At 45.9% G+C, this 20,541-nt stretch overlaps 1 protein-coding gene across 1 annotated transcript in view; it reads left to right on the top strand.

Annotated features, from left to right (window-relative positions):
- Positions 1-20,541, top strand: part of MASP2 (MBL associated serine protease 2) — a 352,398-nt gene that overhangs the window by 146,086 nt on the left and 185,771 nt on the right. The gene's annotated exons all lie outside the window — the stretch shown is intronic.

Raw genomic sequence — 20,541 nt, 5'->3', positions numbered from 1 at the left:
AAAGTCCCTTGCTTACTTTGCCCCAGTTTGGCTACTCAGATGTACATTGATTTAGCCAGTACTTGCACACCAAAACATACTCATATTTTGTCCTGCGTGGCCTTGTGCCCTGAAACACCATTTCCCTTGCACCATCCTTGCAGTTAGCCACATTTCCATGTGCACAACCACTAAAACATGACTCCCGCCTTAGGAAAGACAGGAGTCATGCCCACCACCCCATTGTCTAGCACAGGGGAAAAGTGTCCCCTGGACATGGCCATTGCACCCTGTGCCATGCAGAGGGTCCTGAGTTAGGGCACCTGATGGCACTTTAACCCCTTCGCTGCCAGGCCTTTTCCCCCTCCTGTGCCGAGCCTTTTTTTGGCTATTTGGAGCAGTTCGCACTTAGGCCCTCATAACTTTTTGTTCACGTAAGCTACCCACGCCAAATTTGCGTCCTTTTTTTCCAACATCCTAGGGATTCTAGAGGTACCCAGACTTTGTGGGTTACCCAGAAGGAGGCCAAGAAATTAGCCAAAAAACGGTGAAAAATTTGTTTTTGTTTTTAAAAATTGAAAAATGGGCTGCAGAAGAAGGCTTGTGGTTTTTTCTCTGAAAAGGGCATCAACAAAGGGTTTGCGGTGATAAAATCACCAGCTTCCCAGCTTTCAGGAGCAGGCAGACTTGAATCAGAAAACCCAATTTTTCAACACAATTTTGGCATTTTACTGGGACATACCCTATTTTTACGATTTTTTGTGCTTTCAGCCTCCTTCCAGTCAGAGACAGAAATGGGCATGAAACCAACGCTGGATCCCAGAAACCACAACATTTCTGAAAAGTAGACAACATGCTGAATTCAGCAAGGGGTAATTTGTGTAGATCCTACAAGGGTTTCCTACAGAAAATAACAACTGAAAAAGAAAAATATTGAAATTGAGGTGAAAAAAACATCAATTTTTCTCTACGTTTTACTCTGTAACTTTTTCCTGCAATGTCAGATTTTCGAAAGCAATATACCGTTACATCTGCTGGACTCTTCTGGTTGCGGGGATATATAGGGCTTGTAGGTTCATCAAGAACTCTAGGTACCCAGAGCCAATAAATGACCTGCACCCTGCAGTGGGTTTTCATTCTATGCCGGGTATACAGCAATTCATTTGCTGAAATATAAAGAGTAAAAAATAGCTATCAAGAAAACCTTTGTATTTCCAAAATGGGCACAAGATAAGGTGTTGAGAAGCAGTGGTTATTTGCACATCTCTGAATTCCGGGGTGCCCATACTAGCATGTGAATTACAGGGCATTTCTCAAATAGACGTCTTTTTTACACACTGTCTTACATTTGGAAGGGAAAAATGTAGAGAAAGAAAAGGGGCAATAACACCTGTTTTGCTATTCTATGTTCCCCCAAGTCTCCCGATAAAAATGATACCTCACTTGTGTGGGTAGGCCTAGCGCCCGCGACAGGATATCCCCCAAAACACAACGTGGACACATCACAGAAAACAGACCTGTTTTTAGCAAAGTCACTACCTGTAGATTTTGGCCTCTAGCTCAGCCGCCACCTAGGGAAACCTACCAAACCTGTGCATTTCTGAAAACTAGAGACCTAGGGGAATCCAAGATGGGGTGACTTGTGTGGCTCGGACCAGGTTCTGTTACCCAGAATCCTTTGCAAACCTCAAAATGTGGCTAAAAAAACACATGTTCCTCACATTTCTGTGGCAGAAAGTTCTGGAATCTGAGGGGAGCCACAAATGTCCTTCCACCCAGCGTTCCCCCACGTCTCCCGATAAAAATGATACCTCACTTGTGTGGGTAGGCCTAGCGCCCGCGACAGGAAACGCCCCAAAGCGCAACGTGGACACAGCCAAATTTTTGAAGGAAAACAGAGGTGTTTTTTGCAAAGTGCCTACCTGTAGATTTTGGCCTGTAGCTCAGCCGCCACCTAGGGAAACCTACCAAACCTGTGCATTTCTGAAAACTAGAGACCTAGGGGAATCCAAGATGGGGTGACTTGTGTGGCTCGGACCAGGTTCTGTTACCCAGAATCCTTTGCAAACCTCAAAATTTGGCTAACAAAACACATGTTCCTCAAATTTCTGTGGCAGAAAGTTCTGGAATCTGAGAGGAGCCACAAATTTCCTTCCACCCAGCGTTCCCCCACGCCTCCCGATAAAAATGATACCTCACTTGTGTGGGTAGGCCTAGCGCCCGCGACAGGAAACGCCCCAAAGCGCAACGTGGACACAGCCAAATTTTTGAAGGAAAACAGAGGTGTTTTTTGCAAAGTGCCTACCTGTAGATTTTGGCCTGTAGCTCAGCCGCCACCTAGGGAAACCTACCAAACCTGTGCATTTCTGAAAACTAGAGACGTAGGGGAATCCAAGATGGGGTGACTTGTGTGGCTCGGACCAGGTTCTGTTACCCAGAATCCTTTGCAAACCTCAAAATTTGGCTAAAAAAACACATGTTCCTCACATTTCTGTGGCAGAAAGTTCTGGAATCTGAGAGGAGCCACAAAATTCCTTCCACCCAGAGTTCCCCCACGTCTCCCGATAAAAATGATACCTCACTTGTGTGGGTAGGCCTAGCGCCCGCGACAGGAAACGCCCCAAAGCGCAACGTGGACACAGCCAAATTTTTGAAGGAAAACAGAGGTGTTTTTTGCAAAGTGCCTACCTGTAGATTTTGGCCTGTAGCTCAGCCGCCACCTAGGGAAACCTACCAAACCTGTGCATTTCTGAAAACTAGAGACCTAGGGGAATCCAAAATGGGGTGACTCATGTGGCTCGGACCAGATTCTGTTACCCAGAATCCTTTGCAAACCTCAAAATTTGGCTAAAAAAACACATGTTCCTCACATTTCTGTGGCAGAAAGATCTGGAATCTGAGAGGAGCCACAAATTTCCTTCCACCCAGCGTTCCCCCACGTCTCCCGATAAAAATGATACCTCACTTGTGTGGGTAGGCCTAGCGCCCGCGACAGGAAACGCCCCAAAGCGCAACGTGGACACAGCCAAATTTTTGAAGGAAAACAGAGGTGTTTTTTGCAAAGTGCCTACCTGTAGATTTTGGCCTGTAGCTCAGCCGCCACCTAGGGAAACCTACCAAACCTGTGCATTTCTGAAAACTAGAGACCTAGGGGAATCCAAAATGGGGTGACTCGTGTGGCTCGGACCAGATTCTGTTACCCAGAATCCTTTGCAAACCTCAAAATTTGGCTAAAAAAACACATGTTCCTCACATTTCTGTGGCAGAAAGATCTGGAATCTGAGAGGAGCCACAAATTTCCTTCCACCCAGCGTTCCCCCACGTCTCCCGATAAAAATGATACCTCACTTGTGTGGGTAGGCCTAGCGCCCGCGACAGGAAACGCCCCAAAGCGCAACGTTGACACAGCCAAATTTTTGAAGGAAAACAGAGGTGTTTTTTGCAAAGTGCCTACCTGTAGATTTTGGCCTGTAGCTCAGCCGCCACCTAGGGAACCCTACCAAACCTGTGCATTTCTGAAAACTAGAGACCTAGGGGAATCCAAGATGGGGTGACTTGTGTGGCTCGGACCAGGTTCTGTTACCCAGAATCCTTTGCAAAGCTAAAAATTTGGCTAAAAAAACACATGTTCCTCACATTTCTGTGGCAGAAAGTTATGGAATCTGAGAGGAGCCACAAATTTCCTTCCACCCAGCGTTCCCCCACGTCTCCCGATAAAAATGATACCTCACTTGTGTGGGTAGGCCTAGCGCCCGCGACAGGAAACGCCCCAAAGCGCAACGTGGACACAGCCAAATTTTTGAAGGAAAACAGAGGTGTTTTTTGCAAAGTGCCTACCTGTAGATTTTGGCCTGTAGCTCAGCCGCCACCTAGGGAAACCTACCAAACCTGTGCATTTCTGAAAACTAGAGACCTAGGGGAATCCAAGATGGGGTGACTTGTGTGGCTCGGACCAGGTTCTGTTACCCAGAATCCTTTGCAAACCTCAAAATTTGGCTAACAAAACACATGTTCCTCAAATTTCTGTGGCAGAAAGTTCTGGAATCTGAGAGGAGCCACAAATTTCCTTCCACCCAGCGTTCCCCCACGCCTCCCGATAAAAATGATACCTCACTTGTGTGGGTAGGCCTAGCGCCCGCAACAGGAAACGCCCCAAAGCGCAACGTGGACACAGCCAAATTTTTGAAGGAAAACAGAGGTGTTTTTTGCAAAGTGCCTACCTGTAGATTTTGGCCTGTAGCTCAGCCGCCACCTAGGGAAACCTACCAAACCTGTGCATTTCTGAAAACTAGAGACGTAGGGGAATCCAAGATGGGGTGACTTGTGTGGCTCGGACCAGGTTCTGTTACCCAGAATCCTTTGCAAACCTCAAAATTTGGCTAAAAAAACACATGTTCCTCACATTTCTGTGGCAGAAAGTTCTGGAATCTGAGAGGAGCCACAAAATTCCTTCCACCCAGAGTTCCCCCACGTCTCCCGATAAAAATGATACCTCACTTGTGTGGGTAGGCCTAGCGCCCGCGACAGGAAACGCCCCAAAGCGCAACGTTGACACAGCCAAATTTTTGAAGGAAAACAGAGGTGTTTTTTGCAAAGTGCCTACCTGTAGATTTTGGCCTGTAGCTCAGCCGCCACCTAGGGAAACCTACCAAACCTGTGCATTTCTGAAAACTAGAGACCTAGGGGAATCCAAAATGGGGTGACTCGTGTGGCTCGGACCAGATTCTGTTACCCAGAATCCTTTGCAAACCTCAAAATTTGGCTAAAAAAACACATGTTCCTCACATTTCTGTGGCAGAAAGATCTGGAATCTGAGAGGAGCCACAAATTTCCTTCCACCCAGCGTTCCCCCACGTCTCCCGATAAAAATGATACCTCACTTGTGTGGGTAGGCCTAGCGCCCGCGACAGGAAACGCCCCAAAGCGCAACGTTGACACAGCCAAATTTTTGAAGGAAAACAGAGGTGTTTTTTGCAAAGTGCCTACCTGTAGATTTTGACCTGTAGCTCAGCCGCCACCTAGGGAACCCTACCAAACCTGTGCATTTCTGAAAACTAGAGACCTAGGGGAATCCAAGATGGGGTGACTTGTGTGGCTCGGACCAGGTTCTGTTACCCAGAATCCTTTGCAAACCTCAAAATTTGGCTAAAAAAACACATGTTCCTCACATTTCTGTGGCAGAAAGTTCTGGAATCTGAGAGGAGCCACAAATTTCCTTCCACCCAGCATTCCCCCACGCCTCCCGATAAAAATGATACCTCACTTGTGTGGGTAGGCCTAGCGCCCGCGACAGGAAACGCCCCAAAGCGCAACGTGGACACAGCCAAATTTTTGAAGGAAAACAGAGGTGTTTTTTGCAAAGTGCCTACCTGTAGATTTTGGCCTGTAGCTCAGCCGCCACCTAGGGAAACCTACCAAACCTGTGCATTTCTGAAAACTAGAGACGTAGGGGAATCCAAGATGGGGTGACTTGTGTGGCTCGGACCAGGTTCTGTTACCCAGAATCCTTTGCAAACCTCAAAATTTGGCTAAAAAAACACATGTTCCTCACATTTCTGTGGCAGAAAGTTCTGGAATCTGAGAGGAGCCACAAAATTCCTTCCACCCAGAGTTCCCCCACGTCTCCCGATAAAAATGATACCTCACTTGTGTGGGTAGGCCTAGCGCCCGCGACAGGAAACGCCCCAAAGCGCAACGTTGACACAGCCAAATTTTTGAAGGAAAACAGAGGTGTTTTTTGCAAAGTGCCTACCTGTAGATTTTGGCCTGTAGCTCAGCCGCCACCTAGGGAAACCTACCAAACCTGTGCATTTCTGAAAACTAGAGACCTAGGGGAATCCAAAATGGGGTGACTCGTGTGGCTCGGACCAGATTCTGTTACCCAGAATCCTTTGCAAACCTCAAAATTTGGCTAAAAAAACACATGTTCCTCACATTTCTGTGGCAGAAAGATCTGGAATCTGAGAGGAGCCACAAATTTCCTTCCACCCAGCATTCCCCCACGTCTCCCGATAAAAATGATACCTCACTTGTGTGGGTAGGCCTAGCGCCCGCGACAGGAAACGCCCCAAAGCGCAACGTTGACACAGCCAAATTTTTGAAGGAAAACAGAGGTGTTTTTTGCAAAGTGCCTACCTGTAGATTTTGGCCTGTAGCTCAGCCGCCACCTAGGGAACCCTACCAAACCTGTGCATTTCTGAAAACTAGAGACCTAGGGGAATCCAAGATGGGGTGACTTGTGTGGCTCGGACCAGGTTCTGTTACCCAGAATCCTTTGCAAACCTCAAAATTTGGCTAAAAAAACACATGTTCCTCACATTTCTGTGGCAGAAAGTTCTGGAATCTGAGAGGAGCCACAAATTTCCTTCCACCCAGCATTCCCCCACGCCTCCCGATAAAAATGATACCTCACTTGTGTGGGTAGGCCTAGCGCCCGCGACAGGAAACGCCCCAAAGCGCAACGTGGACACAGCCAAATTTTTGAAGGAAAACTGAGGTGTTTTTTGCAAAGTGCCTACCTGTAGATTTTGGCCTGTAGCTCAGCGGCCACCTAGGGAAACCTACCAAACCTGTGCATTTCTGAAAACTAGAGACCTAGGGGAATCCAAGATGGGGTGACTTGTGTGGCTCAGATCAGGTTCTGTTACTCAGAATCCTTTGCAAACCTCAAAATTTGGCTAAAAAAACACATGTTCCTCACATTTCTGTGGCAGAAAGTTCTGGAATCTGAGAGGAGACACAAATTTCCTTCCACCCAGCATTCCCCCACGTCTCCCGATAAAAATGATACCTCACTTGTGTGGGTAGGCCTAGCGCCCGCGACAGGAAACGCCCCAAAGCGCAACGTGGACACAGCCAAATTTTTGAAGGAAAACAGAGGTGTTTTTTGCAAAGTGCCTACCTGTAGATTTTGGCCTGTAGCTCAGCCGCCACCTAGGGAAACCTACCAAACCTGTGCATTTCTGAAAACTAGAGACCTAGGGGAATCCAAGATGGGGTGACTTGTGTGGCTCGGACCAGGTTCTGTTACCCAGAATCCTTTGCAAACCTCAAAATTTGGCTAAAAAAACACATGTTCCTCACATTTCTGTGGCAGAAAGTTCTGGAATCTGAGAGGAGACACAAATTTCCTTCCACCCAGCGTTCCCCCACGTCTCCCGAAAAAAATGATACCTCACTTGTGTGGGTAGGCCTAGCGCCCGCGACAGGAAACGCCCAAAGCGCAACCTGGACACAGCCAAATTTTTGAAGGAAAACAGAGGTGTTTTTTGCAAAGTGCCTACCTGTAGATTTTGGCCTGTAGCTCAGCCGCCACCTAGGAAAACCTACCAAACCTGTGCATTTCTGAAAACTAGAGACATAGGGGAATCCTAGATGGGGTGACTTGTGTGGCTCGGACCAGGTTCTGTTACCCAGAATCCTTTGCAAACCTCAAAATCTGACTAAAAAAACACATGTTCCACACATTTCTGTGGCAGAAAGTTCTGGAATCTGAGAGGAGCCACAAATTTCCTTCCACCCAGGGTTCCCCCACGTCTCCCGATAAAAATGATACCTCACTTGTGTGGGTAGGCCTAGCGCCCGCGACAGGATATGCCCCAAAACACAACGTGGACACATCACAGAAAACAGACCTGTTTTTAGCAAAGTGCCTACCTGTAGATTTTGGCCTCTAGCTCAGCCGCCACCTAGGGAAACCTACCAAACCTGTGCATTTCTGAAAACTAGAGACCTAGGGGAATCCAAGATGGGGTGACTTGTGTGGCTCGGACCAGGTTCTGTTACCCAGAATCCTTTGCAAACCTCAAAATTTGGCTAAAAAAACACATGTTCCTCACATTTCTGTGGCAGAAAGTTCTGGAATCTGAGAGGAGCCACAAATTTCCTTCCACCCAGCGTTCCCCCACATCTCCCGAAAAAAATGATACATCACTTGTGTGGGTAGGCCTAGCGCTCGCGACAGGAAATGGCCCAAAACACAACGTGGACACATCACATTTTTTCATAGAAAACAGTGCCTACCTGTGGATTTTGGCCTCTAGCTCAGCCGGCACCTGGGGAAACCTAGCAAACCAGCGCATTTTTGAAAACTAGAGACCTAGGGGAATCCAAGATGGGGTGATTTGCGGGGCTCTGACCAGGTTCTGTTACCCAGAATCCTTTGCAAACATCAAAATTTGGCCAAAAAAACACTTTTTCCTCTCATTTCGGTGACAGAAAGTTCTGGAATCTGAGAGGAGCCACATATTTCCTTCCACCCAGCGTTCCCCTAAGTCTCTCCATAAAAATGGTACCTCACTTGTGTGGGTAGGCCTAGCGCCCACGAAAGGAAATGGCCCAAAACACAACGTGGACACAACATATTTTTTCACAGAAAACAGAGGTGTTTTTTGCAAAGTGCCTACCTGTGGATTTTGGCCTCTAGCTCAGCCGGCCCCAGGAGGGGGGGAAATGCCCTAAAATAAATTTGGACCCCACCCCCCCAAACCCCCCCTGCCCAGGAGCGACCCTTGCCTACGGGGTCGCTCCCCCTGCGTGACATTGGCGCCAAAAAACAAATCCCCGGTGCCTAGTGGTTTCTGCCCCCTTGGGGCAGATTGACCTAAAATCGACCAATCTGCCCCCAAGGGGGGCAGAAATGGTCTAAATACAGTTTGCCCCCCAGGGGAGCGACCCTTGCCTGATGGGTCGCTCCCCATCTCTAAAAAAACAAACATACAAAAAAAAAAAACACACAAAAAAAAATTGCCCTGGCGCCTAGAGGTTTCTGCCCCCCTGGTGGCAGATCGGCCTAATAATAGGCCGATCTGCCCCCAGGGGGGGCAGAAATGGCCTAAAATAAATTTGCATCCCCAACCCCCACCCCCCCACCAGGAGCGACCCTCGCCTACGGGGTCGCTCCCCCTGCCTGACATTGGCGCCAAAAAACAAATCCCCGGTGCCTAGTGGTTTCTGCCACCTTGGGGGCAGATTGACCTCAAATCGACCAATCTGCCCCCAAGGGGGGCAGAAATGGTCTAAACACAGTTTGCCCCCCAGGGGAGCGACCCTTGTCTGATGGGTCGCTCCCCATCTCTAAAAACACAAACAAACAAACAAACAAAAACACAATTTTTTTTTTTGCCCTGGCGCCTACAGGTTTCTGCCCCCCCTGGGGGCAGATCGGCCTAATAATAGGCCGATCTGCCCCCAGGGGGGGCAGAAATGGCCTAAAATCAATTTGCATCCCCAACCCCCACCCCCCCACCAGGAGCGACCCTCACCTACAGGGTCGCTCCCCCTGCGTGACATTGGCGCCAAAAAACAAATCCCCGGTGCCTAGTGGTTTCTGCCCCCTTGGGGGCAGATTGACCTCAAATCGACCAATCTGCCCCCAAGGGGGGCAGAAATGGTCTAAATACAGTTTGCCCCCCCAGGGGAGCGACCCTTGCCTGATGGGTCGCTCCCCATCTCTAAAAAAACAAACATACAAACAAAAAAAACACACAAAAGAAATTTGCCCTGGCGCCGAGAGGTTTCTGCCCCCCCTGGGGGCAGATCGGCCTAATAATAGGCCGATCTGCCCCCAGGGGGGGCAGAAATGGCATAAAATAAATTTGCATCCCCAACCCCCACCCCCCCACCAGGAGCGACCCTCGCCTACGGGGTCGCTCCCCCTGCGTGACATTGGCGCCAAAAAACAAATCCCCGGTGCCTAGTGGTTTCAGCCCCCTTGGGGCAGATTGACCTAAAATCGACCAATCTGCCCCCAAGGGGGTCAGAAATGGTCTAAACACAGTTTGCCCCCCAGGGGAGCGACCCTTGTCTGATGGGTCGCTCCCCATCTCTAAAAAAACAAACAAATAAAAAAAATAAACACAAAATGTTTTTTTGCCCTGGCGCCTAGAGGTTTCTGCCCCCCCTGGGGGTAGATCGGCCTAATACCAATAGGCCGATCTGCCCCCAGGGGGGGCAGAGATGGCCTAAAATAATTTTGCCCCCCCTAGCTCCCCCCCCCACCCCCCTCCCAGGGAGCGACCCTTGCCTACAAGGTCGCTCCCCTTGCGTGACGGCGCAAAAAAAAGATCCCTGGTGCCTAGTGGTTTCTGCCCCCATTGACCTAAAATCGGCCGATCTGCCCCCAAAGCGGGCAGAAATGGCCTAAATACATTTTGCCCCTCCAGGGGAGCGACCCTTGTCCAAGGGGTCGCTCCCCATCTGTAAAACAAAAAAACAAAAAAATCCCTGGTGCCTAGTGGTTTCTGCCCCCCTTGGGGGCAGATCAGCCGAATCAAAATAGGCTGATCTACCCCCCAGGGGGGCAGAAATGGCTTAAAAAATCCCCCCCCCCTCCAGGGAGCGACCCTTGTCTAAGGGGTCGCTCCCCTTGCGTGAAATTCACACAGAAAAAAAAAACTCCCTGGTGTCTAATGGTTTCTGCCCCCCTTGGGGGCAGATTGGCCTCATCAAAATAGGCCAATCTGCCCCCAAGGGGGGCAGAAATGGCCTAAATATATATTGCCCCCTAGGGGAGCGACCCTTGCCTAAGGGGTCGCTCCCCACCTAAAAAAAAAAGAAAACATCACAAAAAAAAGAAGAAAAAAAAAAGCTCCCTGGTGCCTAGAGGTTTCTGCCCCCCCTGGGGGCAGATCGGCCTAACAATAGGCCAATCTGCCGCCAGGGGGGGCAGAAAAGGCCTTCCTAAAAAAATGCCCCCCTGGGAGCGACCCTTGCCCAAGGGGTCGCTCCCATTTGACAGTTTCATTAAAAAAAAAAAAAATCCCTGGTGTCTAGTGGGGTTTCAAAAGCCGGATTGCAAGCAATCCGGCTTTTGAAACCCTGTGAGAGACTTCAAAGGGAAGGAAATACATTTCGTTCCCTTTGAAGCCTCTCGGGGCCTCCCCCATGGGATTGATAGAGAAATGCAAAAGCATTTCTCTTTCAATCGCGCTGGAAGCTCTGCTTCCAGCGCGATGGGGGAGACCCTGTGACTAATCAGCGCGCGCTCGCGCGCTGACGTCACGGGGGGGGGGTTGGGGGGGTCGGGGTGGGAGGGGAAGGGCTTCCCCTTCCATCCCTGACTTTGGGGGGGTGGGGGGAAGCACACAGAGGGAGCGAGAGCGCTCCCTCTGGGCTGTGTGCCGAGGACGTAGTGGTTACGTCCTCGGCACAGCAGCACTGTGCCGAAGGACGTAACCACTACGTCCTCGGCACAGAAGGGGTTAAACATTTTTTTAAAGATACTTACCAATACTTATCCTACTTACCTCGGATGGGGCTCCCCATCCTCTGGTGTCCCTCTGGTGTGGGTTGCGGTGTTCCTAGAGCTTGGGGAGGGCACCTGTGGACCCATTCCATGGTGTTTAACCATGGAAATGGGCCCATAGGTCCCCTAATGCCAGGTCTGACCCAGGAGTTAAATAATGGTGCAAAATTTAGCCCGTCCTTCCACCAGTGCGTCATTTTAGCATGGGGGATAAATATGGGGCTTGGGGATAGCACCATTTTTTAGGTGGGAACTCCTACCTTACATCTTATTGACGCAAGATAGGTGCATTCATACAATAAATGGTGCAAACTCAGATATTTTGTCATTAGATGTGTCAAAATATAAATATGGAGTTAGGTATGTGCTGAATTTGCATTAAAAAAATGACGCAAATTTGGTGCAAACAGAGTATAAATATGCCCATAAGCTTCTCTAGTCTGGGATGGTGTACTGAAACGCCCTAGCTTACCTATGCACTGAAACCGAAAGTCCCTTGCTTACTTTGCCTCAGTTTGGCTACTCTGATGAACATTGATTTAGCCAGTACTTGCACACCAAAACATACTCATATTTTGTCCTGCGTGGCCTTGTGCCCTGAAACACCATTTCCCTTGCACCATCCTTGCAGTGCGCCCTGAGACACTCGCTTTTCTCGATCCAAGCCTTAACTATCCTCCCTCGCTTTATGTTGACCTTCCTAACTATAACGCTACTTAAATTCAGAATTTTCAAAACTCTAGCACTCGTTTTTTTCTTCTGTGTTCCTTATCACAACCCATATCATTATATGCCAGTTGCCTCCACCTTTAATTTCACAATTTGTTTAATTTTCTCTGGCTTGTTTTTCTCTGGCTCCATTCTTTGATCTCTCATTCAATATGTTCCTTCATCTCTCTATATATGTTCCTTTTGTGCCACGCTCTAGTCAACATCTTTGACTGTTTTGTGTATTCCATTACCTGTATATTCTCCTGTCTTTTTGGTTAATTATTTTTTCCCCTAGTACAAACTATGCAAACTTTTTATTTTATTTATTACAAATGTATTTATGAAGTTTTCATAGAAACCATACAAAACAGTAGCAGTATAAGATATGCAGTCCAAGACAATCAGTACAAATCACATTTGTAAAATATAGATCACGTGAACAGCCAGGAGAACAGGAAACCTATGTCAAAAGTTGTCATCATTGTCACTTTATTGAGTCTCTAAAGCCTGGGTACTCGCAAACATTATCCCAAGGCCCAAAAAGCGTGGTCTGTGATGTGACCAAGGGCTGCATTGATAACAGCAGGGTGGCGGTCGGGGTTTTTGGTCGGGCTACTTGCTTGTTGGAGAAAGGACAAATAAACATCTAGTGGCTGAATTGCACTATGTGAAACCAGAAAACCTGAGATTAGTCCTCGCTTACCCACTTAACCAAATTGTGTGATGCTAGTCCATTATTTTACTTCATTTTCCCTCTTTTTTTCATTATCACATATAAGAGGAAATCGAAATACAAGACTTGGGGATGTGTGCTGTAAAAACTTTCTCCTGTGTTTGATGTAATAAGCTATGTTTTTTTAATCTATAATAGGAACCCAGGAACTCAAAGAGTGCACATAACCACTGACTTGCCTTTTAGTTCTCTCTTGGCATTTTTGTCAGTGTGAGAGGGGACGGGAATGGGTGGGAAGTATGAATGTTTCTAAATCCAGGTTTGAAAACTTTCAGTTTAAAAAAATACTTCTCAGTGCACTGATAATCTTATGTACTAAAGTGAAATGGATCTGTGTGTTAATGAAATATACTTTTGAACTCTGAAGATACTTCATCATTTTTTACACTTTTGCTGAAAGGTGTGTTTAAAAATTAGGTTGTTACTGAAGTTATGGGGTGCAAAACACCCTAGTTACTTTCCTTTGTTAACTTCAAATAACCTTTAAACAAATGCTTGCACGTTTATCTAAGTTCTTTACATTTTAGTGCTGAGCTGAGTAAACCGCAGCCCAGTGCTGCTGCTGACCGGGGGGCTGCGTGTAAAGGTCAGGAGGGCCATTTGACCTCCGGGACGTGCTTTGAGTAATGCTGCTCTAAAGCATTCCCTCTCGCAAAACCTCCATGTGGTGCTCAATACAGGCCAGTCGTACAAATCGTCAGCTGCTTTCTCATCCGTACTAACCATTTTAGTGTGAATCTCTTCTGCAGTCGCCCATTCCTGGGTACCCTTATCCCAGGTTGTCACTTTATGGTGCTGCGGTTGGATCCAATGGATAGCAATGCAGTGTTGAGGCAGCACCAGTCCCAGAGAGGCAAATTTGCATTGAGTCCTAGAAGGAATAAGATTCAGAGAGCAGTGTTGTATACCTCGCTCAATCAGAAGCCCCACATTGCATCGTAGCTTGTCAATCACCCCTTGCCAATATTCAGACAAGGGGTCGCAACTCCAGGTCATGTGCAGAATAATCTGCATCCCTCTTCTCTCACCGAGGCCACGTTGGGGGTTTAGTTAGGAAAATCCTATGTACTTGAATCTGGGCCAAGTATGTACAGTGGGCTAAGTTAAAATGCACTAACTTGTATAAGGCATTGCTGGATATGGTTTGAACTTTTCCACACACCAAATCCCATTCTTTATCTGCCAATGGTGTTTCCAGAACTGCATCCAATCCCCTCCAGGTTGTTTCTATCTATCTTTTTCGGTGTGCAGTTTCGTTGTCAGAAAGGTCTCCTCAGGAAACCGGTCACTTAGGGCCTCCTTAGAAATGTGGGGGTCTTACGACCTCCACCCTCGCTGTGGCATTAGGGCTGCTGCACTCTAGGCGGTCCGACCACCACATTATGACCCTGGTGGGCGGACCCACCTGAAGACTGCCGTCCCCGACACGAACATCGTTCCCGATGTAGTGATGGTGGTCAGGGTTGTACTCAGCCAGGGCGGCGCTGAACTCAGCGCTGTCTGGCTGATTACAACCCCAATTACTGCCAGCCTTTCCATGGTTTTGCACCACCATGGAAAGGCTGGTGGTAAGGGTATGCTGGGGGCCATGGGGGCCCTGCACTGCCCATGCCCAGGGCAATGCAGGGGACCCCCTGCCGAGCACAGGTGGAATGCGCACTGTCTGCTTTGCAGACAATGCGCATTCCGAGGGTGCTGGGATGCTACAGTATTGGCCTCGGCTCCCTTAATGGAGCCAGGGCCAATATCACAGCACTGTTCTCAGCAGGCAGCCTGATGGGAACGAGTATTACTATGTTCCCACCGGTCAGCCCTTATTGTAATATGCCTGGGGAGTCGTCACAGCCATGCCGGTGGTGTCCTCCCTGTGGGATTCGCGGTTGGCTTGTCCGACTGCTAAACTCATAATGAGGCCCTTAGTGTAGTACAACTGCTGCCTTTCCATCGTGCCAGTGATATGTCATGACACATATTTTGAAACACTGAATCCACCGTATTTCCAGGGACCTACAAAAGGAAAGACGTTTCAGTATTCTCCTGATCATAGTGCCCCAGGCTATGGTAACATGCTTATTTTTGAACAATCCATGAGTATTGCTTGACTTTGTATCAATGTGGTGGGTAGGGAGCCCCCCTCCCAGCTGCCCCTCACTAATCATTTTTCCCTGTTGTCCTCTGTGTCACATCACAACGTTGCAAGCTGCGCCTGCGCTGCTGAATTCTACAATTCCAGATCTGGGAGTCCAAGACCTACCTCCCCAGTATTCAGTTAAAACACACAATTTTACCATGGATCTTTTACTGCCCATGTCATTGAGGTCAGAAGTGTGCCTACTTCTTTAAATGTGGACTGGTGGAGCATACATATTGAGTTCTACAAGTGCTAGAGGCAATGTGGCTGAAAAACTATGGGGCATATTTAGAAGCCCCATGTGCAGCCAGTGCATCACTTTTTGTTTATGCTCCAACGGGACAGAGTGCAGACACATATCTACAAGCCCACGCAAAGCCACTTTGCGTGGATTTTAATGGCCTCATTGATATGGAGTAAGGCAAGGCAGTTCAAGTGGCTGTGTTGCCTTACTCTGCGTCGGGGGCACCAGAGCATGGTGAAGAGGACAGAAATGTATCATATTTTGTAAATACAGTGCATTTCTGCCCTTTCCCAGTGGCTCGTGGCAGCGCAACAAGGTCACTTGCTGCCCTGCCCTGCTCCACTTTCTAGTAAATATGCCCTATCTTTCCAAGCTCAATGCAGCCAGCAAGGGAAAGTGGGAGTGTTTTCCAAAAATCAGTGGACTTGTGCAACCCCTGTAGCACCTTATCCATATTGAGGTCATATTGCTGTTGTGGAGAATGTGTTATCTGCATCACAAAATATCTGAAGTGATCCAATGTCTATTTCTGATCAGTATATAGCAACCTCTTCGGGTCAGTCCCAATCAGAGTGTCCGATGAAAACACCACGTTCTTGTCTCAGTTCACCCAAAACCAGGCAGTGTTCCTGAACTTGTCCAACACAATGAACAACATGGATAAGGTTGCCCTATAGCAGCCAGTTTCTATCCACCCACGGTTACAGCTTGCCCTACAGGTAGGTTGGAAAAACAGGGGATAGCGCCCACAAGTACCTCAAAATCTCCCTATGACCTTCAATCACTGCTAACAGGAGGCCACAGTCCTTCGCCTGGTCTCTGTGGGCATCTACCATCTGTGCATCCTAAGTAGGGCCACACATTCCTCACAGCATTCCAAGAGCGCATCCAGGCCAACTTATCTCTTTTTGCTTCTTCCCCCTACCACCAACTGAGTCATCACAGCTTTTCAGCCTTGAACATATAGGCCCGCGCTATGTGGCAGCTCACGCTTGCCACTCACCACCACTTCCTGAGCTCTTTGACCTGAGTCCCCTTGGCCACAAGAGGTCTGGGTTCAGCTGTCGATGTGAGCATCACATATTGGGCCCTATGCGCCGAGGACAGCGGTCCCCTCACCGGTGTCTCTGATGTACAATCGACCTGGGAAGGAGTAGGAGCTAGATGCCCACCAATCGATGTCCGCTGCTCCACTCCTCGGACTCACAGTCCCTGCTGCAACCTCTCCTGTATCAATTTGGGTAGCGCCGGTCTAGTCAGTGATGCCCGGGCCACATTGTGAATCTGGCCTCTGCTCTGCTGCTTCACCTGGCTGGGCCGCGCTAGATTTCACGCCTGCCATCTTGGGGAGACTGTCAATCACTGGTGCAGCTCTGAGCAGCAATGACAGGGCTGGCAGGTGCTGTCATTCGTGTAGTCATCTATGTAATCTAGGGGTAAGTCGATGTCTTTCGATGCCTCCATGAAATCTAGATATTGCAGGACTATGGCCAGGGCCGGTGGAGCTCAGATCTAATACATGTTGTCAGCCATCTTGTCAGGCCTCGCCTCCACCAATTAGGCAAACGTGATTTGTTATTACCTTGTCCAGCGCGTTTGATAGAAGGTCGATAATAAATGTAATAAATACGATAAAATGTATTTAAAAAATGCAATATCACTGAACTACAGATAAAGCAAAATATTTCTCATTATAAAACACATCATAAACATTTTACACACACACACACACACAAGTGCATTAAATAAGAGGCTTACTAATTTCTCCCATCTATATAGTGTGAAGATATGAGGTTGCTAACTTGAATGTAATAAGTGAAACTGTAAACGAAAGTCAGGATGGCATGGGGAAGGAGGTGAACCATCAAAACATGAACAACGATGGTGCTAAAAGTACTTGGCATTATATTCTAACAATAAAACGTGCACTTACTCTTTGACCAACTACGACATTAAAATCCTGAACAGCCTCTGCCATTGACACCCCCAGCAGGCTGCAAGTTTATTATCACCAATTTATCACACCTCTCTCTTCACACTTCCTTCTTTTGTTCCTTCGCCGTTCACAATAAACAAAAATATATATTTTCTACTTTGTTCAGCACACTGCAGGCAGTTTTTCTCTAACTGGCCCCAAGGGGAGTTAACATCTTGCTAATAATTTTGAGCCAGAAACTAGACTTGTACAATCACAAAATGCTGTTCATAAAATGTATTTGTATTTCTTTTTGCTGCGTTTGAGAGGGTATGTTGCTAGAAATGCTACTTACAGAATGAAAAGCTGCTGTATTGATGATGCCGGCAGCAGCCTCGTTGTAGATTATGAAGGGCGAGGATAGAACAATATGTATAATTCTGAAAGGACCATTAAGGCCCACTAGGTTATAAGAGGTGCAATGCACATCAATGGAAATAACCATAAGTGAACGGAGACAAATGCTTTTGGCACGGATTATAGCCTCGATTATAAATAATGGGGAAATAATGTAGGCGAATGCTTTTATATCCTCTTCGGACGTTTTAGGATCCTTTTCACACTGTTTTGAAGAGGAAACGAGCAGAGCAAGTGAAACTTAAGCACAGGCCCTCAAGGGCTATATTGGGCGGAAATGCTAATTTCGCTCACTTTAGCACGTATTGACCAGTCTAAATTTCAACATAAACTTATTCCACGGGGAATTGTGATGCCGAATCTGAGTCAGATTTTAAATATGTTAAGCATCTTGTGTAGGGTCCTCCACCTAGTGTTCAAATGTTATCTTTTGCAGTCCATTGCTTAAATGTCTCTAATCCCCCCTACTCTTCTGAATCTAACAGTGTCATCCCACTCCAAATGCCTCTTGATGTAATTCTTACTTCTGTGTTTTCTCCCCTAGAATTTATAGTTCTCCTGACAGCTTCATTCTATAAGCATGCCATTAAAACTTCCGCCAAGAATCACTCCTTCCTGCTACAGGAGCAAAACTGTAAGACTTTGGAGGAGTCCGATTTAATAATTTCCACTCCAACTTAAGAACTAGTGTTGGATTTGAAGATGGCAGATCTATTTCCACCCTCACCTAAGCAACAGTAAGGAAAGTGTTGGACTTTGGAGCAATTAGAGTTACTATTCCATCGCCAACCTGAGCAACAGTAGGGAAATATTAGACTTTAGAGGGGCCAGGCTTGATATTTCCACACCAACCGAAGCAACAGTATGGAAAGTGTTGGACTTTGGAATGCTCACATATATTAGTCCCACTCGAACTTAAGCAACAGTAGGGAATGTTTTAGACTTTGGCAGGATCAGATTTACTATTTCCACTCAACCTGCTGGACAGTCGGGAAGCTGGTAGAAAAACATTGAATACTTATTATAAAATATAAAAAAATAAAATCACAGCATAAAAAAATAATAATAGAAAATGTTAATTAAAGTACATACAAACTAAAGACAACATATGCAAAACAATTCAATTCATATTAATAAACTTGACAATTAAAAATATCACAATCTAAGTTGAAAATATAAATATATACAAATACATTGCAAATTAGAATCAAATAAACCAAAATACATAAGTTAAATATAAAATATTAAAACACATAATACACACAAAGACTTTTATATTTACCTAATTAACCTGTAATAAACATAAAACCCCATCCTTCCCTACAAACCCAACTACCAAAAACTCACCTAAAATGAAAATAATTATTAGCATCCGAAAAAATAACAGACCCAATATAATTGCAAATATTGATTAAAAATATTTTTTAAATGAATGTTTGCCATTTTTTGTGAACAACTAAATATAAAGTTTTCTTAAACAATTAATTTAAAAATGGCTTGTTAATAAAACAATATAACTAATTAAAATTATTTAACTAATAAAACACTAAAATTGTGAATATTTGTACACTTTCCATTCTGCTCCCGTATGATCCCACCAACCTACAAAAACAATTCGAAATAATACTTTAAAAATAAGAAAATCACAGTAAATAAGAACCATTACCACAGAAATACTTAAAAATAATAAAACACGAATCTAGAATACAATAAAAATGAACTGAATAAATTAATCCAAATAATAAAATAATTTCATAATTAATAATCTAATTATTCAATTGAACTGTAAGAACTGATAAAGCATTACAAAATAATTGTAATCGAATTATATACAACAGTATTAAATAAAATGATATTAATCACTTAAAAAATGCTGTTCTTAGCTGCAATAGTCTGTCTCATGATATTCTTTTCATCACAGTATTTTTAGACGGTATTTGTGTGCAACAAAAAATTTGCAAAGATATTAACATCATACACCACTGCGCTGATCAGAAGGGGGTATTTGAGTTCAAAAACACCCCTTCTGCAAACCTCTGCAGTCACCTACCCAACCTATTCCTCAAAACAACTCACCTACCCCTTAAAACTGCCAAGGTCTACAACCTCATTCTATACCACACGCCTCCCCACTTACTACACTCATCTGCGGCCTTACAACACATTGTTTTTAACCAAATTGTGACTAAGTTATAACTGCTAAACCATGTATTTGAGTTTAATCTTGAATTTTATATAGTCAAACTTAAAATATCTTAATTATTACTAGTTATTTGAAATTGCTGTAAATATTTCCTCACTGTTTGAGAACAATGTTATACTTAAGTTCCTCAATAATAAATGCCCTGAAAAAAAGATTAGAAGCAAGCATGCATATCAAGTGTGGGGTCATTACTCTCTCCACCCTTCTCAGGGGAAAACTCAGGACACAGAGAAGATTCAAGCCCACCTTCACCTCTGTTCCACCTTAGACACCTTAGATGATGCTTGAATTTGAAATGACCATACAGGACCAAGGCAAAAACCCAGCCCGCTCTCTCTCCTGCCTCCATCCTACTTCACTCTATTCCCTCCATGTGATCCCTGGACCAGAATCTTCCATATAGCATATGAAGTGACACCAACCTTCCAGCCCTCCTGCCTGTCTATCTGTCTACCTGCTCCCCCCTGCTGTCCTCTTCCATCCCAAGTATGTAAAGTTTATTAGTCACATATACATAGTGTAAACATTTGAGGTAAAAATGTACAGTATGTTGTACTGCATTGCATACCCCTCACCAGATCCTGAATTTTGTATGCCAGTGCAAAGTGGAAACCTCCTATTAGAATATCCTAGAAATTATATTCTCTGTTCAAGATGTGTAAATATGTACAATAAAAAGTAAGGAAAACAACTTGTAACAATACTCATAAATGAAGTTCCAGGCTCATATAATGAGAACAAATCCTCTTCATGTGTATGCCCATAAACAAAGGTTTTTCAGATCTCAGTAGATTAAAGGTGCCAGTGGTTTTATAGGGGATGTAAAAATATTTATGATCTCACACATGACTCTGACCCTATCGAAAGATGAGTTTAGGGTTGCACTACCAAATGACATATAGGCAAAGCTCAAGATAGTGATCAATCAACCAGGCCACCAATTCAGGAAAACTCTAGGTAGGC

This window comes from Pleurodeles waltl, chromosome 6 (assembly GCF_031143425.1).
Source record: "Pleurodeles waltl isolate 20211129_DDA chromosome 6, aPleWal1.hap1.20221129, whole genome shotgun sequence".
Classification (NCBI taxonomy): Eukaryota; Metazoa; Chordata; class Amphibia; order Caudata; family Salamandridae; genus Pleurodeles; species Pleurodeles waltl.
The sequence above is the reverse complement of the archived record's forward strand: the minus strand, read 5'-3'. Positions and strand labels throughout refer to the sequence as shown.